This window comes from Heterocephalus glaber, unplaced genomic scaffold (genome assembly GCF_053883595.1).
Source record: "Heterocephalus glaber isolate CG9 unplaced genomic scaffold, H.glaber_assembly_v1.0 deba00001673, whole genome shotgun sequence".
NCBI classification, from domain to species: Eukaryota; Metazoa; Chordata; class Mammalia; order Rodentia; family Bathyergidae; genus Heterocephalus; species Heterocephalus glaber.
Window position 1 is genome coordinate 14,935,687 of NW_028258410.1, and position 27,677 is coordinate 14,963,363.

Sequence of the window (27,677 nt, forward strand, 5' to 3'; positions counted from 1 at the left end):
TTAATCAGACTTGGCTTCTTTCTCTTCTGCTTCAACAGAGGCTGCATTCTCCTGGTTTTTAGTTTCTCCATTTTCCACGGGTAAATCTTCCTTAGTTTCTTGATTAGCTACTTTTTTCTGCTTTCCCTTTGTTCCCCTTTTCCCTTTTGCTTGCACTTTCTTGTCCAAAGATTTATCCTTTGCTGGCTTCATGTCCACTTTTGTAGGAGCTGGTTTAGCTAACTTCGAGGTCTCCTCTTGGGCTCCTCTTTTGCAGCTCCTTGGGCCAAGCAGACCTTCCTTCCTCCTGGGCATCTTGGCTGCACAGGGAGCCTTGCCCTTGAGGAGATACTTGCTCTGTGGCTGCCCCTTCTCCCACTGCCTGAGCTGCTGGAACTCCCAGAAGTTTAATTCCGAGCTCTGCCAAACCACAACAATAGCAAATGAGAACTGACATTTATTTTGTGTGTTCCATGAGTCAGAGAGTGTTTTAAGTGGTTCCCCTATTTAAGTCTATTCACCTTTCCCATAGCTCATGAGTCAGATACTATTATGTTGCTCATTGCACAAGTGAAGAAGTGTATTACCAAGAATGTAAGGGATGTGAAAACTCACATGGCTGGGAAGTGCTGAAAGCAGCATTTGAACCAGAACCCTTGGCTCCAAAGTCTGTGTTCTCAACCAAAGAGTTAATTTGCCAACAGAAACAAATCTACAATTCTGCAAAGGGTTTGATGTTGTCTAAAATGCTCTTGAGTGTATTTGTCTTCACTGGAGTTTTCAAACTATCTCATACAGTGTTTCAAAATGAAATATAGCAAGTTTTCACAGTATCCCTCTAGCAACTCTGAGGAGCTCTAAGGTTCAACAGGAAAATATTGCGTCCCACTGTGGAACCCCTTAGTGTACAGGAGGTATAAATCCTGAGACTCACACATCCGTTTACAAGAATGCACATTAGCATAAAGCATCCCCCATAAGGCAAAAACAACTGAGACATTGAAGCAAAACCTCAGTGTGAACACTGTCTGGCCATATTCCATAAAGAAAAGTCTCTGTCTTATTTAGGCTTTCTTTATGTGGGTTGACAAATAGAGACTAGCAAAGCCCCATTAATTCTCAGCTTCTCCCCATGAAGCAGGGCTTGCTTGCTTCCTTCTGCCCTTCAGACTTATAGTCCTCAAATCTCAAACCCCAGCTTCCTTGAAAGAGCCAGTGGTTGCATATCCACCCCTTTGGAGTAGCTTCCAGAACCCATTAGATTCTTCCAAGTCTCCAGAGAGAGCGACGTACTGAAGGTTCCCTCAGTTGGAACAGAGAGCCGGAAGGAAGGAAGGAAGGAAGGAAGGCAGGCAGCTTTCAGTAGATAAACAGAGCTCAGGACACTGGGACCCCTTCATTCAGAGTTCACTCTGAATCTTTGAGATGTTCTGGTGGCCACAGAATAGGTAACTGAGTCCTCTTCTAATGACTGTTGATTGCAGACACTCTATTCTTCTCTCAATCCCATGTCTTCTGCCTTCCTGCCCTGCTCCTCCAATTTCCTACTCCACTGTTATTGGATGCTCTTGTCATGCCAAACCTTCTGAGAGAAAGAAGCTGATGAGGGCTGTCACCCCACTCCCAGCACAGAGCAGCCTTCTCAGCCAGAGTTCTCTACCCAGGCTTTGCCTGCTACAGGCTCCTAGATACAGGTATTCAGCAGCGAAACAAGGTGGTAAAATAATTAAAAGCTTGTTTTTATGTGTTTTAAAAGAAGTCTACATTATGTGTTTTTTAATGGTATATTTTTACTGTGTCAGATAATACAGCTTTTTCTCCTGATCTGACTACTCACTCAGTTTACAAGAACTTAGAAAATTCTCAAGCTCTCTGTTCTCAGTTTCCCTGGATATACAAGGAATTATCAGAGCAAATTTAATTAAATGCAGTAGTGACTACAATGACACGTGCAATGGAAGTGGGGTATCCACTGCCATCATTCTACGTTGTGTCCTGGTACCCAGGCTTGCCCCAATTTATCCTGATGACCCTTGCATGTAATTAATAGAATCCCTGTCACAGACTTTTCTCCTGACTCAGGTGAATAGTACAGTCCCTTACGGTAATCCTCAAAGGACAACCATGCAGAAGAAACAAAACTGCATATATTCTATAAGCTATGGTAACTAAAGATTTTTTTTAATCTTTTAGTTTTTATTTTGTTGTTGTTGTTTGTTTGTTTTTTGTTTTTGTTAACACCAACAACAGCTTGTTTCTGTTTCTCTTGGTTGAACTGGAAAATATCAACTGTTCCTGGCTACACTTTCCTGAGATTATCCCAGACTCTTTCCCAAGCTGGAGTGAGCTACACATGACCTTTCCCCTATTATCCCTGAGCTTCTATACTCTGAGAGTGTAAGAAATCAAAAGCAGAGAAGAAAACCAGGCCTGAAAGTTGCTCCATGCAGAATGCTGGGAAGAACACAATTATTTCTCAACTTTTAAGAGCTCCTGGGTCCCAAATGGTCAGATCTGTGTAAAACAATCTCATTCTACACTTAGCTAGCCACAGTTCTTTGGGCTGGTGGGAAGTTCTGGGAGAAAGATCAGCAAAGTCATAGCCTTCATGCCAAGATTCAAGATATTAGGGTAAAAAGAACCATCTGTACCTCTTTTTTGAACTGGGGAAAAACAGCAGAAGGAGGAACTGGCAGCTACATCTGTTGCCTAGAATTTATTAAGCTGGCTTGCATATATAGAGAGATTTGGGTTTATTTCTTATGACTGACACATGCTATAATGATATTCTACATTTAATGGGACACAATAGCAATGGACACCAGGAATGAACTACATGTATCTGACAAATTTCTTATGGGTGTAAGAGTCAGGAAGACAAGTTCTAGAAGCAAGTATTAGCAAGTAAAAGAGCTACTAAAATAATTGAAACAAGATAGCTTTGTGTATCTTGGAAAAAGTATTAAAAACACTATGCATTATTTATTTTTTAAATGGTGTATTTTTTATTGTGTCAGCTAAAAACATTTTCTTTGTTCAGATAAAAATACAACACCAAAACAGAAAAATAATCCCTCACTGAATGTAAGACCTTAAGAACAGAGAAGCCTGATTGTGGTGTCCAGTTTTTAAAGTCTCATCCAAAGATTGCACTCTGGTACATTTACATGATCTCAGCCCCAAGGGACAGAAATTAAATACACAGAATTGGTAAAACTGACTTTTGACAATTTGGGGGGTGACTGAGATTCTGTCTTTTTCTGTGTATTGCTTAGGCCTTGGAACATTCAATCTAGTAACACCCTTAAAGAGTTGTAACAATTAAAATTAAAGAGTATAACAGATCTTATTATGAAAGTCAGGATGTTTAAAAGAGAAACTTCATTATTTTGGCTATTACTTGAGTCCCTAAAAAAAGACCAAGAGTAGTGGGGGCTGAGATGCTTCCAGAGAGAAGGGAGAGAGATTCTGAAAAATGGCTCACTCAATTATGGAGCTTGAAAAGTCCCATCTGCCCACTGCATTCCACTGACCCAGGAGGTGCTATTCAGTCTGAGTCTGAACACCTGAGAATCAGGAGAGCTAATAGTGTAAATCCCAGTTCAAGTGTTACCAGGTTTTAGGGTTCTGGAGTCTCCTTCTACAGGTGATTGAGACAAGTACAAAAGGTTTTACATTTATTAAAGGTATGAAAAGAAAAGAAGCATGCTCTGTCAAGCAACTGAGGACTAATTACAAGTAGGAAAAGAAGTCCACTCTGCAAAGTGAGATCAAACCACTGTGAAAGGCAGAACACAGTAGCCAAGAGCACAGTGGCAGCTGTCTTTTGAGTCTCCTATTCCTCAGGCTAACATCAGATCTCAGCCATCCTATCAAAAACTTGCTTGAGTTCTCCCAAGAAGAATTGAAGCCATCAGTCTCTGATTGGTTCCATGTGCAGGGCTTTGTTCTGTGCATCCTGGAACCATGTGGTTGGCAGGCCACGCCCACTTCCCTAGCCAGTTTGCCATGCCCTAATCTCCTGCCTCACAAGGAGGCAAGAGGAGATGAGATGAAAAGTACCAGCTCAAGTAGTGAGGCCCTTCACCCTTTGTTCTACTCAGAACTTCACTAGGTCAATGGAGTGTAGGATGTCCACCCATTTAGGGGACAGGAATATACCAAATCTGCCTGTTCAAATGTAAATTTATCCAGAAACAACCTCACAGCCACATCTAGAAATCACACTTAATCTACACACCCATGATCCAATCAGGTTTTCACTTAGAAGCAACCATCACAACTTGAAAGAAACATAATAGAATAACAGCACAAGTGTCGAGAAATGATGGCAAATGGTGAGTAGAGGGAGTTAGGGAACACAGACTTACAGAGCCTGGCTAAGAACTGCAGCTGGGATTTAGTAGTGGAGTGGGTTACCTGGAGCATAGCCTGGCCTCTAAACCTGCCTACCACTTACTGCAAGAAAAACTCCACTCAAATCCTCTACTTCTATTTGTAACATGGAAAAAAAGTAGCACCTGACTCAGACAGTGTGCTGAGTATTTAAAAAAGATACTGAAGATACAGTGTTTTCCCATTAGTAATTTCCAGAGTGAGAGGAAATGGGGACCTTCAAACACTGTTGATGGGACTAAGGTAGGAGAGAAGAAATAAAGACAGGTAGAAAGAAGAAAAAGAAAATCAAAACTAAAAAATGACACCTTAAAGAAGACTGAAATTCCAGGATAGGAAGCTAATGAAGATCATTCATATCACTATTCCTTGCATTTGTTTGTTTCTTTTCTTCTTAGGCCCATCACACCCAAAACCCCTTAAACATCCTTTAGGTCCATAAATTAGCTTAACTGATAAAGCAAAGGGCAGAAACCTGATTTTAAGATAAAAGAATGGATTGGGAGAGGTTAAAAAATGTTTTTAGGCAAAACATCTTAGATGATCCATCACAAAAAATTGGTGGGGCTCATGCCCTTGTCTTTCTGTGGGTGGGCCACACCCCCAACCAAAGTTGAGATGGAGCTTCCTATGGATTCACACATCCCACAGATTTTCACCCCCTAAACCATCTAAATATTCCTAGCTCCAAACTGAAATCTGCTTCTTTCTTGAATGCCTGCACATTCTATCTTTGAATGTGTGGTTTTAAATGTCTGCCTAATGAATCTCTTTATGCTTCTTACAAGTCCTGAAAATTCTCTTTTTCTGTGACAGGAATCAGTGAACCTGAAAACTTATTATTAGATTTCTTATCTCTGCTTTGGGAATGTCCTCAGACCCTGACCAGTGACAAGAATATTAAATTTTGCAACATTTTATAGGACATTTTGACAGTATCAATCACAAGCTTTGTTTTTGTGGAATGGGTGACTTTGTAGTACAGGGCCTTTGCAAATTTATTTTGAGATAGAATCTCACTAAATCTATAATACCAAACATACCTGTAATCCCAGCACTCCATAGGAGGCTACAGCTAAAGATCACAAGTTTAGAAGGACATATCCTTTGACATTGTCATTCATCTAGGAATTTGTCTTAGAGAAATATTGATAGAAAGGAGAACAAAGAAAAGTGTGAATAAGGATCATCATGATGACATTTATGGACAATATGTTAAAAATGGAATCATGTCACATTTTTTATCAATATGGAATTCATTAAGTAACTTTTGTCACAGCCAAATAATGGTTTGGTATTTAGCTATTAAAAAGAGTGAGCTAGAACTATATTACTGAAACAAAGAAATACCTTTATCTTAAATTATACATGCATATTGATACAAAATATAGGATAAACAATATACAAACATGCATTTATATCATACCTGACAAATATACATGTGTTAACAGATATATAAATATATGAAAAATATATTTGTGTAGACCTAGAGAAATTTCTGAGAGATATAAAAATGAGTAATAGGATTAGAATTTTCATAAGCTTTTTCTCTTTTTTATTACAATTTGGTTAATTCTTTTTCATAATTTATAAAGCAAAATGTAACGTGAGAAATATAATATTAAAAAACAAACTAATATTTTACAACCCATGCTTTAACTTACCAGTCTAATAAATAACATCCACCTAAATTTTAAAGAAGTAGCATACACTTTCTTCCGATAGCTAAAGTTATAATTCTAAATCTACCACAGCTCTACAGGCCAATGACCTTTTGAGAATTCTAGTTTCACATTTACCACTTCCCAGTGTTTTCTATGTCAGTTTGGCTCTCTTGGCTGTAAGTTTGTGAGCTTGAAAACTAGTTCCTACCAGTAACAATGCACTGTAAGGGGAAGAAAGCAATAAAAGTGTTTTCATAAATCCTGTTATGTTAGGTTTTAGAAGCAAGTTCTACCATGGAAATGAAATAGGAAGATAAAAATGTAGGACTGATTTCCCAATTTTTCCTTGAACCATGTTGCAGCTTATATTTTACTAGATATGTGGCTGAATATTGAGCTAAGTTTGAATTAATGAATCTGATTATCAGAAAATAGCATTTCTAAAGTTTATTGCTCTACTCGTTCTACTCTTTCTACTCCATTATTTCCTAAAATCAAGTTCACATCTTTAGCTTCCACAAAGGAACACAGAACTAAAAAAAACAAAACAAAAAAAACTGTATTCTTTGAATCTCTTCATTAAAATAGGCAACAACAAAAAAAACCTACACTACTGCAACACAAAAGGTGAATAATAATTCCTCTTCTTTAATATATCTTCTAATCTGATTTAGGAAGAATGTAATTCAAGCACTATTTTTAGCAGTTGGGTTTATTGAAAGTCAAAGTGATATGATTTCATGAAGACATTGCAGAGACCATACACGCATATACTTGAGACTCCAAGATTAGTAGAAATGACTACTCACTGGAAATGGAGATGCTGTGTTATTTTCCTAGGGCTGCCATAACAAATACCATAGTCTGGGTGGCATAAATGCACTGTGTCACACTCCAGAGGCTAGAAGTCAGTGGACTTGAGTTCTTCTAAGACCTTTGTATATCAACTCAACTCTCTAGATTGTAAGTTTGCTAAGCTGAAAAACTATGCACCTAAGTGCAACCAGCCAGGAGAGACAAGCAGCTCCACAGCCGTCCTGGGCCCCTCCCATGCCTTGATGAGGTCCGCTTGACCCTTGTCCTGAGTTCCACAAGACAGAGCAGAAGTTGGTGACAGAAAGAGGACTTCTCAGGCTCCTTGATGAAAACTGAAGCTCAGTGGAAAAGTAAAGAGAATCTCTACAATAAAGGCACATCAGACCACTGTACTTGGTCTGCTGCTGGTTTGCTGAGACTCATTGACTAGTATATGCACACGGATTCCTACGTTGCCTACTGTGACAGCAGAGACATACCCTGAAGGAGGCCCATAATTTTTATTGCTATTTGCAAAAAAGAAAAAAAAATTTTTTCTCTTATTTTTAATTCTTAATTTTACTTTTTCTTACTCTTCAAATTTTTACTTTTCTTTTTTCTTTCTTTTATCTTTTCTTTTTTTCTCTCTTTCACTCATTCTCTTATTGTCCCACATTGCTCCTCATCTCCCCATTTGTTCCCTTCTTCACTGAATTCAGATTTCTCCCTTATTGTTTTTTTCTTCCCTTTTCCCTTCTCTTATCATTAGGTTTAAAGGGAAGAAAATTAGGTATCTAGCCTCCCTGTTGCTGTTAGGTGATTCTATTCAAATCTTTGTTCTTTCATTCTGCCTTTTTCTCTTGCCTTTAACAACTTCTTAGAGTTTGTGTGATCTTCCTGTGTCTTCTGGCCTCACCGCTAATCTTACCTATTCTTTCTACCTGTCCCTCCCTCCCCAACTACTTTTAACTCCCCACCCCAAAGGGGAAAGATGCTATATTGAAGAGTTTATTCATTATAAACTTATGTTGGGTTGGTCCTCAGTTTTAATTTAACTCACATACTTAAATGTGATAGATTAATAACTACCACAAATTGTCATTTTCTAAGCTGTGCTTGATGCTATGGTATTGCTGACTATGTCATTTGGGCTAACATGTTGTGATTGGTCTAATTAGTTTTCCTTCCTGCTATAAGAAAAATAAAATAGCCACAGGGTCATTAGAGTCTCAAAACCCAAACACAAGCTATATCTGAAAGACACCTCTGAAAAGCAATCATTCCACAAGGGTTTTAAACACAAGCAACAAAGATACCTACATTAAGCACTTTTGAAATATCAACCCAGGAACTAAACCAAGGACAGTACCAAAAACAAAAATGAGAACACACTTAAGCAAAGCACAAACACAGGCTTCCATGCCACAAAAGGGAAATTCTGGGGGAAATGAGGTGGAAAAGTCTGATAAGCAACCACTTGGACACCCTGAACTGATAGCACAGGAAGGAACAAAGCAGATACATGAGGCTCTAGAAAAATTCAAAACAGAAATAATCTCCCAGATAAATACAGACATGATGAGCAGAGTGAAAGACATGATTAGAAGCTCTAGAGCAGAAACAGATAAAAAAATAGATGAGATCAGAAACATGCTGGAAGCCATGAATGCCCAGCACAAGAAAGAAATGAAAAACGTGATCACCCAACATAAGAAAGAAATGGAATCCATGAAATGACAGTGCCAGCCGTCACTAGTCGAACAGTACCTGAGAGGAGGGGAGAGGATGAAAGAGAAACACAACCTCTGAGGAAAAGAAAAAGGAGAGAGAGGCGGAGGGGGGACCCCTCTTCCCACTTTATTGCCCTTTATATACCTTTTCCACAACCCCCAACCCCTCCTCAGCACATAATTCTGGCAACTAATTATTTTCCAGGGCAAAGGTCAAATGTATCTTTACAACTCCGGGAATAACGTTCCCTTGCATTACAGACATTCGAACTCTTTCTATTTAACCACTCTCGTTACAAGTAACCATCCTTGTTTTTGTGCCAGCTGCATATCCAGGATTCATTATGTTCTCAAGAGACTCAGAGGTCTCTGAAGGTTATTTCAACCTTTCACTCTCCACAATGAAACAGATTCAAACAGATATTCAGGAGATTAAAAACTCCATTGAAAGCATGCAGAACAGTCTAAGAGAATTTGAAGACAGGATATCAGATATAGAAGACAGGATAGTGCTTAAAGACCATGAAAACAGAGATTTCTTAAAGATAGTAAGGGACCATGAGAAATCAATCCAACAGCTGATAGATGATGCAAAAAAGAATAACGTAAGACACATAGAAGTCAACGAAAAAATGGGAGAAAGTACAACTGACATAAAAAAAACTGTTCACAGAAGTAATAGTAGAAAATTTCCTAAACAGAGGTAGAGAATTGGACATACAGATAAGTGAGGCATATAGAACTCCAACCAGCCATAACCAAAAAACATCTACACCTAGACATATAATAGTCAAGATCCCAGAAACCCAACAGAAGAACAAAATTCTACAGGCAGTTAGAGAAAAGAAACGAATCAACTACAAAGGAAAGCACATCCGAATCATGGCAGATTTCTCAACACAAACCCTCAAATCAAGGAGAGCCTGGAGTGAAGTATTTCAAGCCCTAAAAGAAAATAACTTCCAACCTGTACTGTTGTATCTGGCAAAATTATCTTTCAAAATCAGTGGGGAAATTAGATACTTCCACAACAAAGAACACCTGAGAAATTTCGTGAACACCAAACCAGCACTCCAAACAATTTTAAGCAATAGCCTAGAAAAAGACAATGAAGGTCACAAATCCATGAGGCCCAGCAGAGAGAAGGCATCATGCAAGGTAAGACAGTAAAGCAAAAGGGGGGGAAATAAGAAATAAAAGAGCCAACAACAGCAAAGCATCTTGACAAGGATGAGTCAGTATCTCTCAATTATAACTATCAATGTTAATGGCCTCAATTCACCAATCAAAAGAAACAGACTGACAGAATGTATTAAGAAGCAAAATCCAGAAATATGCTGTATACAAGAAACACACCTAACTCAAAAGGAAATCCATAGACTGAAAGTAAAAGGATAGAAAACCGTTCTCCATGCAACAGGAACCCGGAAAAAAGCAGGCATAGCAATCTTATTTGCAGACAAAGTAGATTTCAAACCAAAACTAATTAAGAGAGACAAAGATGGTCACTACATACTTGTGAAGGGGAAAATCCAAGAGGAAGAGATGACAATCCTAAATATATATGCACAAAATACAAATGCCCCCAACTATACAAAACAAATATTAATGGACATGAAAAAAACAAATAAGCACTAATACAATTGTAGTGGGGGATCTCGACACCCCTCTGTCACAAATAGGCCTATCAACTAGAAAAAATTAACAATGAAATTCTAGAACTGAACCAAGCTATTGAACAAATGGACTTAATAGATGTTTACAGAGTGTTCCACCCCACAAAATCAGAATACACATTCTTTTCAGCTGCACAAGGGTCATTCTCCAAAACAGATCATGTGCTAGCTCATAGGACATATCTAAGTAAATATAAAAGAATTGAAGTTATCCCCTGTATATTATCAGACCATAGTGCAATACAATTGGAGATCAATAACATAAGAAACTGCAAAACTCCCACAAGCACATAGAAATTGAACAACATCCTCCTGAACAACCAATGGGTGACAGAGGAAATTAAAGAAGAAATTAGACAGTTTCTACAACTAAATGATAATGCCAGTACAACATACAGGAATCTATGGGACACAATGAAAGCAGTTCTATGCGGGAAATTCATAGCAGTGAATGCCCATATTAGGACAACAGAGAGAACTCAGTTAAATAACCTAATGCAGAACCTCAACCTCCTAGAAAAAGAAGAGTATAACAAACCCAAAGCTCGTACAATAAAGGAAATTATAAAGATCTGAGCAGAAATCAATGCAATGCAGACTAAGAGAATGATACAAAAAAATCAATGAATCAAAGAGTTGGTTTTTTGAAAAAATAAATAAAATCAATAAACCTTTAGCCAACCTTATCAAAAAAAGGAAAGGCTTAAATCCATGCAATTAAGAATGAAAAAGGTGAAGCCACACACATCCAGCAGAAATCCAGAGAAACATCAATACCTTCTTTGAGAACCAGTACTGTAATCAAATGGAAAACACAGAAGAAATGGACAGATTCCTAGATACATATGAATTGCCAAAATTAAATGAAGAAGATAAAGAAATTCTAAAACCCCCAATAACAATGAGTGAAATTGAAAATGTAATAAAAAACTTACCAACAAAGAAAAGCCCAGGTCCTGATGGCTTCACTGCTGAATTCTACAAGACGTTTAAAGAAGAACTATCACCATTACTCTTTAAACTCATCAAGGAAATTGAAAGGAAAGCAAGGCTTCCAAATTCATTCCTGGAAGCAAGTGTTACTTTGATCCCAAAACCAGGGAAAGACCCAACCCAAAAAGAGAACTACAGACCAATCGCCCCAATGAACATAGATGCAAAAATCCTCAACAAGATACTGGCAAACAAAATGCAGACTGTCATCAAGAAGATCATACACCCTGACCAAGTCAGATTGATCCCAGGGATGAAAGGATGGTTCAACATCCATAAATCAATAAATGTAATACACCATATTAACAGAGTCAAAGACAAAAACCACATGATCATCTCAATAGATGCAGAAAAAGCATTTGACAAAATCCAACACCCATTCATGATAAAAACAATACAGAAATTTGGAATAGAAGGTCTTTATCTCAACCTGATTAAGGCTATCTATGAAAAACCAACAGCCAACATCATACTAAATGGTCAAAAACTGAAAACTTTCATGCTAAAATCAGGAACAAGACAAGGATGCCCACTATCACCACTCCTGTTCAATACTGTTCTGGAAACATTAGCCATAGCAATTAGAAAAGAGAAAGAAATAAAAGGAATAAAGATAGGAAAGGAAGAAGTGAAACTGTCATTATTTGCTGATGATATGATACTTTACATAGAAGATCCAAAAAACTCAGTCAAAAGTCTTCTAGACATAATTAACAGATTCAGTAGAGTACCTGGATACAAGGTCAACACTCAAAAAACAATAGCCTTCTTATACTCAAATAGCAGACCCATTGAGAGAGAAATTCAGGAAACAATTCCTTTTATAATAGCATCTAAAAAGATGAAATATCTAGGAATCAACCTAACAAAGGAAGCAAAAGAACTCTATACTGAAAACCACAGCTCTCTGAAGAAGGAGATCGAAGAGGATATAAGAAAATGGAAAGATATCCCTTGTTCCTGGGTAGGAAGAACCAATATAGTGAAAATGGCCATACTTCCAAAACTACTATATAGATTTAATGCAATGCCGATTGAAATTCCAACAATATACTTCACAGAACTACAAAAACAATCCAAAAATTCATTTGGAAGCAAAAGAAACCTAGAATAGCAAAAGTGACTCTAGGCAACAGAGACATGGCTGGGGATATCACAATCCCCAACTTGAAACTGTACTACAAAGCTACTGTGATAAAAACAGCATGGTACTGGCAAAGAAACGGACCCGAAGATCAGTGGAATAGATTAGAAGATGCAGAAACAACTCCATACATATGCAGCCACCTCATCTTTGACAGAGGAGCCAACCATCCTCATTGGAGGAAAGATAGCCTATTTAATAAATGGTGTTGGAAAAACTGGATTTCAACCTGCCAAAGACTAAAACTAGACCCATACCTATCACTGCACACTAAACTAAGATCAAAGTGGATTAAAGATTGAAATATTAAGAGAGAATCACTAAACTTACTGGAAGATAAGTTAGGTAGAACTCTTGATGACACTAGCATAGGAAAAGACTTTATGAACAAATCTTCAGTAGCACAGGAACTAGCACAAAAAATCAACAACTGAGATCCCATTGTATTAAAAAGCTTCTGCACTACAAGAAAAACTACCAACAGAGCTAAGAGACAATCTACAATGTGGGAAGAAATTTTTAGCAGCTGTACCTCAGACAAAGGACTACTGTCTAGAATATACAAAGAACTGAAAAAAAATCAGACCCCTCAATTCAAAGACCCAATTCAGAAATGGGCATCTGAAATGAACAGACATTTCTCAGACAAAGAAGTAAAAACAGCAAATAAATATATGAGAAAATGTTCAACATCACTGGTCATTTAAGAGATGCAGATGAAAACAACACTGAGATTCCACCTCACCACAAAAGAATGGCTGCTATCAAGAAATAAAAGAATAACAAATGCTGCCAGGGGTGTGGAGAGAAAGGAACCCTTCTCCATTGTTGGTGGGACTGTAGATTGGTGCAACCACTGTGGAAATCAGTATGAAGATACCTCAAAGAACTTGGACTACAGGTCCCATTTGACCCAGCTATCCCCCTGCTGGGTATCTTCCCCAAAGAATTAAAAGAATCATACCACAGTGATATATGTGCACCAATGTTTATAGCAGCACAGTTTGTAATAGCTAAAGCTTGGAAACAGCCCAAATGCCCATCGACTGGAAACTGGATAAAGAAGATGTGGGGTTTTTTTTATAAAATGGAGTACTACTCAGCCATAAAGAATGAGAAACTAGAGACATTTATAGCTAAATGGATGCATATTGAGGCCATACTCTTAAGTGAAATAAATAGGACACACATATGTAAATACCGAATAGTTTTTCTAGTGTGAGAAAATGAAAGTGTAAATAAGGATGAAAATGATTAAAATGAATAATTGATAACTTGAAATAGGAAAAGGTCCAAGGGTTTGGGGATGGCGGGAGGGGAAGGGGAAAGGGAAGAAGGGAAAGGAAAAATTAAGAGAAAGAAAAAAAGTGGAATCAAATCTGTGTAAATAGAGAAGGGTGGAGGGGGTGAAGGGTGCACAGGTAATGGGAGAAAAAATAAGAACTAAGATACATCATGTTCTGGTACAAACACCCAGTGATAAATGTAAATGTATTTTATACCTAAAATGTACATATATAAAAACTATGCACCTCCCTGGCTTGGGCCATGACTCTAGGAACAATCCTTTGTAATCGGAAGAAATCAATAGACAAGTTTTGACTTTGAGGATGACCAGCTTCTCACTTTCCTCACATGATCTTTCTTCTCTGGTATCTCTGGTATCCTTTTGCATGTCTAAATTTACTCTATGACACCAGTCTGATTGGAATGGGATCTACCCTAACGGCTTCATGTTACTTTGATTACCCTTTCCAAGCCTCTGTCTCAATTATGGTCATAATCTAAAACACCAGGGGTTAGGCCTTCAACACGTGAGTTTGAGGGGACACACTTTAGCCAAGGGCGGGTACAAAGTAAGCGTTACATGTCATTCTTCAGTGAAATTATGGATTCTTGTTTGGAATCTACCTTTTCATTTTGCATCTACAAGTGGTACCTCGGTTCATTCACTTAATCATTTCCATGTTTCTGGCTCCAAACGGAAATGGATGAGAACTGAATCAAATTCAGTGGTTAGGTTCAATACTGACCTTATGGGGAAATTTGATTTGCTTCCCATGCAATCCAGTTTGCAACCAGAAATGTGCAGGGAATTAAATTCACAAACAGAGGTACCACTGTACCTAGACTGAGGGGAGGTCCAGCTCAGGGTCAGTACTACACTCTCCAGGCCAGAAACAGCTTCAAGAACTAATGCATCCAGAGTGGATCTCAGGAGTTCTGCAGGAAAGAGTGGGATGAGGGCTCTCTGGGTTTCAATGAACATTATCTGTGGCAGATATAAGCAGAAAAATTTCCTGACAAACCTAGTGAATACCCTACATTACAGAGGTGTTGAAGCTTCCTTGGTTTTCGCACTGACATTTCCTTTCTTGGAAACGAGAAAACATAATGATATGTCTATGTCATAGAACAAGTTTAGGCATAAGAAGCACCACCAGAGGTTCATTGCAAAAATCACCACATCTTTGAAACCATATGAGCACAGAACACCGTCTTTCAAGTAAGTAGCAAGAATTCCTTTCCCTAGACTTTAAGACATCTGCCCTTCGTGATCTTAACATCTCCTGAGTACCAGTTCCCAGGTGTCAGATGATCCTCATGGGTAGCCTCATCTGGGCAGCATTCCTGCCATTCTCCTTGGACAGCACTTAATAAAGTATGAGTCTCTGCAGAGCATGGCCTGTTATTTTCACATTCTAGGGCAGTGTTTCAGGCAAAGAGTTATGAACACTTTGAAGCTACCAGCCCAGAAACTCCAGAATGGAAGATACCATGCCTAAAAATGAATATGTAGATTTCATATACGTTCCCTGGCTGGTGCTTTGGAAATGTAACAAAGATAAATGTCATTGGCATCTCAGCATTGCACTCAAGTGCCAGGATAAGCCATTCTTGTCCAAGCCAAGCCCCAAATGTATGAGATATAGAGCTTTGTTTATGATGATCCTCAACCTAGTCAGAAAGCTGCCTTGGCATTGCCAGTCTTAAGAGGAGGAGACCCCAAACCAGTTGGCTTCTAAGCCTTAAAAAATGAAACAAAATAAAATAAATGAAGTCTTAGAGCCTCTGCATAATGTATGTGTGTTAGAGAGAAAACACACCCATTAAAGTGCAGCCTTTCAGAACATGATGTCATGAGTCAGATCCTATTAAAGGAAGCAGAAAATGAATGTTTGCTCCAGGCAGCTGGAAGGAGTCAGAAAGAAAATACATTGTAAATCTCCCTGCTGCATGCCTAAATTGTAAAAGATGTCTTTCAGTATCACCCAGACTTCTTCCAATGAATAACTTCTTCCCAACAAAGACATTCTGAGCAGTTGGTAAATATAAATTACGGGTAGTATGATTAGCAGAACTTGTGCATGTGACATGGTTTATGCCCTCAACTGAAACCTGACTGGGATTTGAAGATGATGGTATCTGAGGCCTGAACACAATGGATTCAGAATCCGCATCAGACCACGTGGACACTGGGTCAATTCAGAGGAATACCTCAGTCTCCACAAACAAACCCACCCAGCACTTCATTTGCTGCAAAAGTAAGGAAGCATTTGTTTTATGTCTCCCCAGTTGGATTAATTGTATGATTTCAACAGCCCTTCACTCTGCTCTGGCTCCACCCTGGACCTGGAGCTTCAGTTTCGTGATCTGTAAATGTTGTTAACAGCATTTGATTTGGCAGAACTCTCAGCAGATTAAAATCAAGAATGACATTCGGGCTTGCCCTCTGGCACAATTTCATGGCTACACACAGACGCAAGGCACACATCCTGCGCCACTGGTATGTACAAGAAAGAGTTACTGGGAAAGGTAGAAGGGCTTCAGGAATCTAATAGATGGAGGACGAAAAGCCTTCTTGGAATAGAACCAGAACCCAAAATTAGAGCTACTGCATAATTTCAAAATATTGCTAAATGTCTCTCATATATTATACACACAGACATCTGCGTACATCTGGGCAGACAGCCACAGCATATGTCTTTGCTTCCGTGAGTGCACTCCAGTGATATACGCAGACAAAGCAGCTCGGGTGAAATGTGGAGTAAAGGAAACACAAATGTGTTAAAGGATGAAGGGGACTAGAAAGGAGTAAGGTGGAAAAGAAATGGATAGAAAATAGGAATGCTGAGAAGAGTGAAAACAAGGAGGTCTTCGGTAGCCTTATTAAATGTTGGGTGTGTCTCCAAATTAGAAAGGTACACTAGGTGGGGCTGAAATCCTGAATGACTGCCACACCAAATTGCAGAGAAATTGACTATTGGGCAATGGTTAGTTTGACTTTAGTGTGGGAAATTAGTGTTCTAATTAATCATTCTAAAATAGCGGAATTACCATCACTCTATAGATCTATTGATTGACCTTTAGATCTTTCTGGAGGAGGAATTCTGAAAATAGGCTTTCATATAACACTGATTACAACAACTTCGTAAGTGGCAGCTTTACAAAAACATATTGCAATAAAAGACACATTGCCATTAATCCCCTTCAAAATACTACCCCTTCCCTCAAACACTCTTATCTCATCACTCTTGCAGCTTTCTGAAGAAGTTCTGAAAGTCCTCTTTCATGAGGGTCTTTATACAGTGTGTTCAAAAGTACAGTGAGTACTGCTACCAAGTGCCATCCAATGGAAAGGCAGACTCATAAAAACATTACAGTGTTTGTTTTCATCCACTTTTTTCATTGGATCTGGCATTGTGTCACATGGGGAACTTTCTCAAGGTTACAGTGGCCAGGAAAGGTAAACATTTTGCTTTTGAATCTAGCCAGGATATCAAAGTAGCCAGGACAGTAAAACTAAAGATGCTCAAAAAGAAGACTTCCAAAACTGCCTCAGGAAGCAGTAAAATGATGAGATAAGTGGATTTAAATGTAGGAGGAGTATTTTGAGGAGGGAGATTCGTGGCAATGCGTCCTTTAACTGTAATAATTTTTAATTCAAACATTCACCATGTTTTTTCGATCATACTTCATGTAAGAGAAGATCCTAAGAGACTAATTTTGCAGAACTTTTCAAGGTTTATCCCATCAAGCCCAGAAGTATTTAAAAAATAATAATAATTGCAAAACTTTAGCAAAATATAGGGGTCTACTATATAATAGCTATAAGGATGACATATAAGGGTACAGATAGGAGGAAACAAAAAGTCAATGATAAAATATTCATATACCAAATTTACCCAGGTCTTATATTCATATCCCAAAGTTACCCAAATTTTACCCAGAAATTTTTAAGAAGAAAATTATATTTTAAATCTCTTAACAGATCTATCTGATTCCAAGTCTATGTTAAGAAAGATCTTGAGTTTATTTACACCCAGCAGGAAGGAGACATCCCCAATTATAAAACACTTCTATTCAAGATGATGAAACTAAAGTCTTTATCTTAAAAGAAGTTAGGGGACACAATGCATAGAGTGAAGTAGTTGAATCTCCATTTCAAGATCCTAAGTTTCTCAATAATCTTACCACCATCAGCATGGTGCATGATGTCAAGCCTTATTGCCTCCTACAATGATGATTTGGTCAATTTAATATACAGTTGGAGGAGCCAACTGAATTCTTGACACTGCAGATGGCCCATTACCAACAGCCTAGCAATTTATGAAAATTTGAACCAAACAAGCTTTCCAAAGGCATAATCTCACTGGGCAAAACAGTTACCAAGAATGTTCCCAAGCTATCATCCTGATAAGGAAGATTCTCAAGCCACCAATAAACCCAAATCTTCCTTTATACTATGGTTTCCTGACTTGCAATACAAGGAGTTGGAAAAAGAAAAGGAATCACTCCACACATATTTATATAAAACCTCAAACCACAGGCTAATTATGAATTTATGATTAACCAAGCTTTCCGATCTTTTCACAAAAATATAAAACATACACACACAACCCCAAGAGAAGACAAAAGTTGTTGTGCTTATATTCTTGATCTATACTGATCAACAAAAGGATTTGATAAGATACAATTGAACTTTTGCTTCTGTGCTTATTCTGTACTATCTTTGGGGTTTGGAACCTTAACTTCATACTCTTAGGTATATTTGCTTCGTTGAGAAGCCTTTGCTATTCTTGGCCATTTGGGAATTTGAGGAATATGGCTTTAGTATTGAAGTGGGCATATAGCAGTTGAGATTGCTGAACTGGCACTTAAGCATCTAATTTATTATTTAGCAGGATAAGACAATAGGATTTAACTGATACAATAAGCCTAATATAGACTCATCGGGTGCTACACCTTGACCAGTGTTAAATTAATTGTAAGCTAATATAATTGTGAATTATTTAGCCAATTTTTTCCTTGTTCAATAGTACAGACTGAAAAATTTTTGCAAACTGTTTTCCTTCAATTTCCATAGAGTCTCCATGTCATTCATCTTTCAATAATGTGATCTGCCAATGTTTTAAAGTTTGATATTTATTCTTGTTAACTCCCACTTGAGAATAATCAATTCTTAGTGTGCCTGCTTGTTTATTAATGTGTCCCAATATATTCTCCTGATTGATCTCAAACATTCTGGTCTATCATTCCCAGAAGTGACGGTTTACCACCTTTTAGAAAATTAGAACGCATGTTTGCCTCCAAATTTGATCCCTCGCTCTTCCAACACCATCTGTTGTGGAGTGGGAGTTCCTCAGTCACAGGTCTGTGTTTTTGGTGTGCTGGTTACTTCTCTTAGTAAGAATGACAATGGCATATCACAAAGGAATAAGTAGTCTCTTCAGGATTGTTAAACTGTAGTCCACAGGCTAACTTTGGCCAAGCACATACTTCATAGGGAATCAAAAAACTTTCCTAGTATTTTTAGATGGTTGGAAAAAAAGCAGAATAATATTTCATCATAGGTGAAAACTGCACGTAGTTCATATTTCAGTTTCCATACATTAAGCTCCACTGGAACAAAGCCACACTTTCATCTGAAATTGTATGTGTCTGCTTTTATGTCACAATGTAAAGTTGAGTAGTTGAGGAAGAAACCTTGAGATTCACAAAACCAAACATATTTACAATATGGGTTTTTACAAAAAGATTTTCCAATACCTGACTATATAAATGTTACAGATATGTCTTCCGTTCTCACATTAATGATACTTGCCCGACACCTCCAGATTGAAGGTCTGGAAAATGAGGATTAGACAGTTGTGCCATCATTTAACTTGATCCGATGCCCTAAGCTAGTAAGCATCCTCTTTGCAGTTTATCTCCCATCTCACATAGCACCATAAAGCATTTTTCCTTTGTATAACATTTCCACAAGCTTTTATGCATCATGATCTTTAGCCTTCTTAAAAATATTCCTATATGTCTGTGACTTTCTACTTTTGAATTTAAACTTGTTTATGACCCACTTTCCTCCTCTGCTCTAATTAGCAAATATATCACAAATCTACCTGCCCAAACATGTTGCCTTCTTCAGATAAGTCCTTTCCCATATTATTAGATAATCAATATATTAAGCTTACATGACTGATCACCTGCTTTTAGTGCTAGTACGTTTTACAATCTCTTTTTGGGAGATTTTACTACTTCCACTTTTTTGAAATGATTTTATAAAGAAAGGTGTGGGGATATGTCTTAGTTACTGTCTTGTCACTAAAACACAATACCCAATACCCATAACTCTGAGGAAAGATTTAGCCATTTATAAATGTTTCAGTCCATAGGTGGCTGACTTCAAGGCAGGGTGGTGTGGCAGAGGGATATGGCCAAGGAGAAACAGTCCATGGCATGGTAGAGGGGAAGAAGAGAGAGGGATCAAGGAAAGGGAAGAACTCAGACCTTCCAAGTCCCACCTCCAGCGATCCACCTCCTCCAACCAGGCTTCACTTCCCAAATCACATTTAGCTATAAACTCATCAGTGGATTAATCCAGTGATGAGTATCACCCCTCATGATCCAATCACTTCCCAAAAGCTACACCCAGGAGCACCTGAGGCTTTAGAGGGACATCTAGATACAAACAATAACAAGATAGAATCCGTAGGGCATCGGCTGGCTACTCTGTTAACTCTTGGCACATAGCTGACATTGCTAGTCTATAAGCAGTATTCACCCAGACCCTAGCTCAGTTGTGCTCCTAGACTGCTGATTGCATTGGTTAAGAGCCCAGTCCAAATCTGGAAGCATTCCTAGGTTCATTTCAGTCCTAAAAGCAGAAATCCCTTATTCAAAGCTATAATCTAGTCCTTTCCTTCTGGGGATGAACCAATATTTTTATTGAAAGTTGCAAGGTTTCTGAGTTACAAGTCCATTTTACTAAAGTTCTCTATGGTGAAATGATGAAAAATACACGGAAAATATCTGCTTGGGATTGCTATGTAGTTAGTGAGATTTTAAAATAAAATGGAAATTTGTTAGCAATAGAACTTTTATCTTTCAGTATGAGAACATGAGAAAGCGCATTCTAGTATAAGAGACTTCTTCTGGATCGTATGTATTTTTTCTGGTGAAGAAGAAAGAAGACATGTAAGGAAAATGAACGTAGGTCCCCAAGTCATTCCTGAAAAGAACAGTCACCTAGTAGGCCATCTGAGATTGTCTCTCTGTCTCCTCCAATACTCCAGAAGGAAAGAATAGTAAATCTGCCTTGCCTTCTCTCTTAAATGCATCTACCCTAAGTAGATGTATAATGAAAAGCTTACAAAGGAAAAACTCTTTTTTTTATTATTTTGACATACAAAATATTTGATATTCAGCAATATTTAATTATCATGTACTCTAATTTTATGTGTTCCAGCTTAACATTTTAGAATGATTGAAATTTAAAGTCTAGTCAAACTTAAAATCCTTATCAGTTAGGCTCAAGTTGAGAATTACACACTAATTGTCAAGGAATTCCCAGTTTAATTGAGACTTTGGATATAAACAAAATAATTAAAATCCAAACATCTAAGTGTATCTGTAAGTAATATCTAGATATACACCCATGTATGTCCTGTACTGTTGGAATACAGAGGAAGCAAAAGAGGTATCTTTAAGGAGTGTCTAGGCCAGTGAGTAGGACTCTCAGACGTAGGAACTAGCAGGCATGTCTGAGAGAGGACTCAGCAGGGACAGTGTAACACCTACCTGCCATAGGATATTCATGGAGCAGTGTGGTGTTTGAGAAACTACAGATCCTGCTGGAATAAAATGAGACAAGCCAGGGGAGGAGGATAAGACACTCAAGGCTGTGAGCCCCCCCAAGAAGCTTTATGCAACAGAGCACCAAGGCCCTGTTTAGCTTTGTCATTATAAACAGGTGACATGGTACCTTTGATTTTATACAATGATAACTTGGTTAGAAAGGGGGAAAGTGAATCCATAAATTTGTCCAGAATGGGTAGGAGCAGGAAATCAATTATTCTATCTAATGTGTAAAACATTCCCCAGATGTATTCTTTCCCTTGTACACTGGCAGATGAATGATAACCAGTTAGGACTTGGACAGAATTTTAATTTTCCTAAAATGTGTGTGCATGTGTGTGTGTCTTGCCATCAGTAATTAGAGTATTGAATGATTGATCATATTTATAAATTATTTTATGATTGTGCAGTTATCAGAAGGCATTTCTGCAGCATATTGCAATTTGGGGGCTCATCACAAATTACTAATGTATAATCACCAGGCTGTGGTAGCTGCTTCCTCCCCAAGCTACAATAAAACTCATGTGAGCAACATGTGCTTATTCTCCCATTGATGCCTAGAGACCAATAGCAGGGAAGAAAAACAACATGAAAATGTAAAACAATTCAGAAAATAAGTTCAAAATAATTTAATTAACATTTACCTTTTGCCTTCTGGGCCTGGATTGCTTTGCTGATACGAAACCTTATACAAATAAGCAAAGAAAATATAAAATAGGACTAGGGAAAAGAACCCCCCATATAGACATAGGGCAAGGAATTACATCTCAGGGGCCAGATTGTGTGCCAGCACAGCCTGAGATATGGAAACAGAATGCCCGCTATCTAAGGCAGCCAATCTTCAATTATCTGCTCTAGTGGAAAGGATAATCACCTTTCGTGTTATATTGTAATTTATATCTGTACACACCATCCCAACTCGACTGTGGGCAACTCAGACTAAGGGAAAAAATCATCATGAAGTTAAAAGAGCACAAATTTTAGAAACAACATTTAAATCTTCCTTTACCACTCCAAAGGGCATCCATTGTGTCCACTAATCCTCTGCACCCTTCTTCTGGTTATAGCACCCCTGTTTTATGGCATTCACTGTTTCTCCTCCATTTTCCATCCCTAAAAACGGTTCAGATTCACTCTCCTCATACACTTCCCAACTCCAGTTCTATGGATGGTAACGCAACTCAGTTACAACTGTTGCTCCAGTTACCATGTCTACAAACCAGATTTCCTAAAGCACAGTGTCTTAAGACAATAACAGCATCCTCTTTTCCCAAAAATATGCATCAGGAGTAGCTCATTTTCTTTTCACTGGACATCATCTGGGGCAGGCAGGGTCTGAAATCATCTCAGGTTTCACACACAGGTCTGGTTGCTGATGCTTGCTGATGACTGAGACTTCAGCTAAACTGCCCAGAACAGCTACTGGAAGGCTCTTCATGTGACCTGATTTTCCCCAAACATGAAGGGGCTGCAAGGGTGGATGTTTCGAGAGAGAGTCAGGTGAAAGCACACTGGCTTTTTCCGACCTAGCCTTGAAAATCAGGTAGCATCACTTCCACTGAACTTTCTTGAGACAATCAGAAAAAATAACCCACCTGATCTTAATTAAGGAGAAGAACACAGGCTCTCCATGAGTGGTGAGTGACAACGTTCTAGAAGAACTTGTCAGACTTGTTATTCTTTTTTCTTTTATTGGTACATTTTAGGTATACAATATGGTTTTTTTTTCTTTTCTGGATAAAAGGGGGCTGAGTGGACTACTGGAGCTTCAATAAAATGTGCATGCTGATTGAAGTTAATCCAGAAAGACTGAGAAACACAGAAAGAAAAATCTAATAGCATGGTCTCTGAGTCTGTGCCTAAGATACTCAGTTTCATGAACCAATGGATTCCTTTTATTTTCTCCATCCAGCTTGAGTTTTTGATTTTTTCTCTCCCCTCTTCTAAGTAAAACATCTTGATTAATAAAACCATTTATGAGGTGAGTAACTTAAAATGTTTAACCTGAGTTTGTGTTACTTTCCTGAAATGGTAGGTATAAATCCCTACAACACAGTGCTCTTTTGAGGATAGTAGGGAGAAACACATAGTGTCTGTAAATTTGTCATGAAAAATGGTGCTCACCTGCAAGTGCATTCACAAGAACCACCTCACCTTCATTCAGTTCAGGGAACCCAGCCTGAAATATGTAGAATCTCCAAAGCTACTGAGATTAGGATGAGAGCTCTTCTACCCATAATTATAAAATCCCAACTAGTCCACATATTACAAGCTGCATCTGGCTGTAAGATGCATTGTGATTTTTTTTCCCCATTAAGTTTATTGGTACATTTTAGGTGTAAAATGCAGCTACATACATCATTGGGATCTTGTACCATTACATGAGTTATTGTGATTTGAAAACTAAGTATGCTTCTTTCACCAGCTATACCATCATCTCTACTGGCGTGGGCACCCAAGTCACCTTGCTCATGCCATGCTTGTATCATCTTCACCTGGCACAGTGGTCACCTAGTACAGCTATGGACACATCAACAGAATAACTCAGTGATAGGATAAATCCTCAATCACCTCATTTTAAAAACTATTTAGGAGGGAAAAGAAAAAATATGAGAAAAGGAAAAACATGGAAACAAAGTCTTTGCAAATAGGGAAGGGTGGAGGGGGTGAAGGGAGGGCAGGGGAACGGGAAAAAAATAAGAACCAAGATATGTCATGTAATGGTACAAGATCCCAATGATGAATGTAACTGTATTTTATACCTAAAATGTACCAATAAACTTAATGGGAAAAAAAACCCCAACTATTTAGGAAGAAAGTGATTAGTAGCCAGGACATCAAACTTGAGTTGGCAATTGTCTTAGTTACTTTTCTTGTTTCTGGGACAAAATACCTATCACCCACAAGTTCAAGGAGGAAAGGTGTATTTCACCTCACAGTTTGTAGAAGTTTCATTCCATAGGAAGCTGGCTCCAAGGCAGGGTGGCATGGCAGAGGGGCGGGGCAGAGGTGAAACAGTCCATGGCAGGGCAGGTAGAAGGCAGCAAGCAGCAAACAAGCCTCCTTTTCCCTTTTATCCCATCCGGGCTACAAGTCTTTTGGATGGTGCCACCCACACCCCAGGTGGGGCTTCCCATTACTCACACCCAGAACTATGCTAAACCAATCAGCAGACTAATTCAGTACCACACACCACTAATCCCAGGATCACACACCCTAAATCCAACCAAGTTTGAAGAGCCCCAACTATGAGCACATGAGACTTTGGGGGAACATCTAGGTATAAGTCAAAATAGCAATTTACTAGAAATATAACTTCCAAAGGAGCAGAATTCTGTATGTTTTTGTCTGTGCCTCACCTTTCTTACCTATCACCCTGGTCAATGAAAATTCCTCTCTATCATAGATTCATTAATTGAAATAGCACTTACTATGAATCTGCCACAAGTTAGACTTGAAAAGGATCCTGCCAGGGTAATCTGTTAAGAAGGTTGACTGAACTTTTACAGGTAATGAAATCAGTTGCAACCCTGCCTACCCATCCTGGATCTTAGAATGAGAACGACTACTATGCTAGAGATCCCAAATTGTCCAACAGGCCATCTCCATCCTGAAGACAGATTTTGTTGACTCACACTGTAACAGCTAATAGTCAACTCTACTATAAATACATTTTATAAATTAATAGCCATAAGTATTGGGAAATTCCACACGAAAATCCAGATTCTCAGTTTCTCTTGAAAAACAAAAAGCTAGTACAATTGTCTTTCCAGGTTTCCAAGAAATAATACTCAGCTGGATCACCTGGTACTTGCCTATATTCAGATATTTGATTATGTTAGCAGCCAGCCTGCTTTGCTCCTTTAACATAGCTTCCCAACACTTACAGATCTTTCAGTGCACAGCTTCTACCGCTGTGTATGAGACAGATCAGGCAGTAGTTGAGGTCACAGTCTATGGATTCACAGAGACCTATATGTGCTTCTCAACTCTGCACTGTGGATTGTTGCACCTCTCTTAAGCCTGAGCTAACCTGCCTCTAAAGCAGATGCAATAGAACTTTCTTCAGGGATGCTGTGTAGATTAAGTGTGCTAATACCTAGAATTTGATTACGCAAAGTAACTGACACCTACTAAGATTTATTTTCCTTTAAATCTTCACTGAGTTTTGCATTATTCAACTTGAACTTCCAGACAAAATCATATGGCTGGGTAGCTTAAAGAACAGAAATACGTTTCTGACAGTCCTGAAGAGAGGAAGTCCAAAATAGTGTGTTGGCGGGATTGGTTTCCAGTGAGGCCTCTCTCCTTGGCTTGCAGAGGGAACCTTCTTGATGCATCCTCACATGGTCTTTTCTCTGTCCATGCACTCCTAGTCAGTCCCTCTTCCTCTTCTGATCAGGACACCCACAGATCTTATTGGATTTGTGCTCTATGCTTATGACCTCATTGAACCTTATTTATTTCCTTCAAGGACTCATCTCTAAACACAGTCACAAACACAGTAACTATAAACACAGCTAGAATTCATAAGGAATTCTAACCTTATGAAGCGGGGGGGGGGGGGTGTAACTTGGTTTATAACAGCCAAGTTACAGAAATCAGCTTAGAAACAAGGGAGAAAAAGTTGATACCACTTTTACAGAAAAAGAAACAGACTCAAGAGTAACATTGTTTGCTTAACACCATAAAAAGAACAAATAGTAAAAATGGAGTTAGAACTACATCAAATAAATTCCAAATACTATTGTCCTTTCTCTCCATGAGCCTGTCCTACCAGTTCTTTTTTGTATTTGCCACTTCCATCATCTCCATTTTCTCTTTTTATATCAGCAGGAACCTTCCTCAGCTTCTCTATGCCACCTATTTGGAAAACAGTTTTTAAAAAATCTCCTGACAAAGAAGAAAAGCAACTCAGACTAGCTAGTCAAGATGGATCCTGGTACTATCCTCGTATACTGTGCTTCTGAGACATCACTGATTTAAACATGTAAATGACCAATAACTTGTAAGACTGAGACCTTCTATTGGAATGACACAAGGAAAACGTAACAATTATCCAAGTGGCCAGACGTGGGAGCACATTTGGGATAACTTTACTTTATGTTTGCACCCTCAGTTTTTCATTGCTGCTGTAGCAGATCACTGGAAGTGTAGTGGCTTAAAGCATCACTGTGCCATAGCTGTAGGTCAGAAGTCTGGCTGGGCTCACCTGAATCTTCTGCTTAGGGTCAATGCATCAGCCAGGCTGAGCTCTTCTCAGGGGCTCTCAGAAAGAAGCCATTTGTTGGACTCATTCCGATTGCTGGCAAAATTCAGTTCCATGTGGTTGTGGGACTGAGGTTCCTCATTGACTGCTGACTGGAAATGATTCTGTTCCAAGAGCCCACCTTCACCTCTAGCCTCATGGACCCTCCATCTTCAAAGCCAGTAACAATTCTCCATCCATTCTCTTGTTTGCAATCTCTCAGACTTCTGCCTGGAAGCTGCAAAAAGCTCTTTGTTAAGGGTTTATGTGATTTGCATTAGGCTCACTCTAATAACCTCCCTGCTTTAAAGTCAATTGGTTATCAGCCTTAATGATATTGCAGCTGCAAGCTCTCTCTTACCAGGTAACAACATACAGGTACAAAACTATAGAGTTGGATGTCATAGTGGCTAAATTCTGCCTGCCACGTCTACTCCACACAGAGATACAAAAGTACAGGTCTTCATTAGTTATGTAAATTTTCAACTGATGGAAACTCTGAAATGCATATCAAACTAGAAAGGGACCCACACTTCTCTTCTAGAATCATTGTTTATTGCATACTGGGTCTGATTAGTGGTATAGAGAGAAATGCAGAGGGAACAGGGTAGAGTGGCACAAGCTAAAGGGACAGGTGTTCTATAATCACACACTCCAAGAGGGGGCACATGGCTTTGCAGAGATGGAAATAATCCATCTACATCAAGGACAAGAGCCAGCTAACAGATAAATGAGGTAAAGGGATTTTCTAAAAATCCCTTTTAATAACTAAATGGTAGCTTTACAGAAGTCAAAAGTAAGAAATATTTGTTTTTTTCTTTTACTTTCTGGACTGATTTAAAAAAATAAGAAAGAAGGACAGAAAAGGGTATTGAAAAAGACCTCACTTCTGCCTGGCATCTCCAGGAGCACCGACAT

The 27,677-nt window shown here is 38.5% G+C and overlaps 1 pseudogene; it reads right to left on the reverse strand.

Annotated features, from left to right (window-relative positions):
- On the reverse strand, positions 1-27,677 carry LOC101696925 (non-histone chromosomal protein HMG-14 pseudogene; annotated as a pseudogene).